This window comes from Cervus canadensis, chromosome 29, assembly GCF_019320065.1.
Source record: "Cervus canadensis isolate Bull #8, Minnesota chromosome 29, ASM1932006v1, whole genome shotgun sequence".
Classification (NCBI taxonomy): domain Eukaryota; kingdom Metazoa; phylum Chordata; class Mammalia; order Artiodactyla; family Cervidae; genus Cervus; species Cervus canadensis.
The window spans coordinates 48169973-48172263 of record NC_057414.1 but is presented as its reverse complement, the minus strand read 5'-3'; the positions used below and the strand labels follow the sequence as shown (position 1 = coordinate 48172263).

The following is a 2291-nucleotide window of genomic DNA, read 5'->3' as shown; positions in this document are numbered from 1 at the left end:
TTTCCTTTGTTGTGCAAAAGCTTTTAAGTTTAATTAGGTCTCATTTGTTTATTTTTGCCTTTATTTACATTACTCTGGAAGGTTGGTCATAGCGATCCTGCTGTGATATATGTCAGAGAATGTTTTGCCTTTGCTTTCCTCTATGAGTTTTGTAGTTTCTGGTCTTACATTTATATCTTTAATACATTTTGAGTTTATTTTTGTGTATGGTGTTAGAAAGTGTTCTAGTTTTATCGCTTCTCGGCCTTTTGGCTAAGATCAAGTGTAGAAAGTGTTCTAGTTTCATTCTTTTACAGGTGGTTGACCAGTTTTCCCAGTGCCACTGTTAAAGAGTCTTCTCTCCATTGTATATTCTTGCCTCCTTTGTCAAAGATTATTTTCTTGAAGAGATCTCTAGTCTTTCCCATTCTATTGTTTTCCTCTATGCAATTTCTTTGCATTGATCACTGAGGAAGGAAGGTTTTCTTTTCTTTCCTTGCTACACTTTGGAACTCTGCATTCAAATGGGTATATCTTTCCTTTTCTCCTTTGACTTTCACTTCTCTTCTTTTCTCAGATATTTGTAAGACCTCCTCAGACAATCATTTTGCCTTTTTGCATTTATTTTTTGGGGGAATGGTCTTGATCACTGCCTCCCGTACAATGTTATGAACCTCTGTCCATAGTTCTTCAGGCACTCTGTCTATCAGATCTAATGCCTTGAATCTGTTTCTCACTTCCATTGTATAATCCTAAGGGAATTGATTTAGGTCATATCTGAATGGTCTAGTGGTTTTCCCTACCTTCGTCAATTTAAGTCTGAATTTGACAATAAGAGGTTCATGATCTGAGCCACAGTCAGCTCCCAGTCTTGTTTCTGCTGACTGTGTAGAGCTTCTCCATCTTTGGCTGCAAAGAATATAATCACTCTGATTTCAGTGTTGACCATCTGGTGATGTCCATGTGTAGAGTCTTCGCTTGTGTTGTTGGAAGAGGGTGTTTGCTACAACCGGTGCGTTCTCTTGGGAAAGCTATGTTAGCCTTTACCATGCTTCATTCTGTACTCCAAGGCCAAATTTGTCTGTTACTCCAGGTATCTCTTGACTTCCTACTTTTTCACTCCAGTCCCCGGTGATGAAAAGGATATCTTTTTAGGGTGTTAATTCTAGAAGGTCTTGTAGGTCTTCATAAAACTGTTCAACTTCAGCTTCTTCAGCATTACTGGTCAGGGCATAGACTTGGATTACTATGATATTGAGTGGTTTGCCTTGGAAATGAACAGAGATCATTCTGTCATTTTGAGATTGCACCCAAGTACTGCATTTCAGACTCTTTTGTTGACTATGAGGGCTACTCCATTTATTCTAAGGGATCTTGCCCACAGTAGTAGATATAATGGTCATCTGAATTAAATTCACCCATTCTAGTCCATTTTAGTTCACTGATTCCTAAAATGTCAATGTTCACTCTTGCCATCTCCTGTTTGACCACTTTTAATTTACCTTGATTCATGGACCTAACATTCCAAGTTCCTATGCAATATTGCTCTTCATAGCATCAGACTTTGCTTCCATCACCAGTCACATCCACACTGGGCATTGTTTTTGCTTTGGCTCTGTCTCCTCTTTCTTTCTGAAGTTATTCAGAAATAACTCTTCAGTAGCATATTGGGCACTTACCAGCTTGGGGAGTTCATCTTTCATTGTCATATCTTTTTGCCTTTTCCTACTGTTCATGGGGTTCTCAAGGCAATAATACTGAAGTGATTTGCCATTCCCTTCTCCAATGGACCATGGTTTGTCACAACTCTCCACCATGACCCATTCATCTTGGGTGTCCCTACACGGCATGGCTCATAGTTTCATTGAGTTAGACAAGACTATGGTCCATGTGATCAGTTTGATTAGTTTCCTGTGGTTGTGGTTTCCGTGACTTACTTCACTTAGGATGATAATCTTTAGGTCCGTCCATGTTGCTACAAATGGTATTATTTCATCCTTTTTAAAGACTGAATAATAGTCCATTGTACCTGTATAGCACATCTTTATCCATTCATCTGTCAATGGACACTTACATTGCTTCCTTCCACATCTTAGTTATTGTAAATGGTGCTGTAATGAACACTGGGGTGCGTGTATCTTTTCCAATTAGTTTTCTCCAGATAATGCCCCCAAAGTGTGTTTTGACTAACTTATCAAAAGCTGTTTAACCACACTGGGCAGTGACATCATATGGTGTTTGATGAAACAAACATTATGTTAATGTGATAGACTGATCAATAGCTAAATTGATAGGTTAAGTCTGTGTGGGTT

General features: G+C 38.7%; 1 pseudogene; it reads left to right on the top strand.

The window, feature by feature from the left end:
* Nucleotides 1-232: 232 nt before the first annotated feature.
* On the top strand, nt 233-328 carry LOC122431523 (annotated as a pseudogene).
* The last annotated feature ends 1963 nt before the right edge of the window (nt 329-2291 follow it).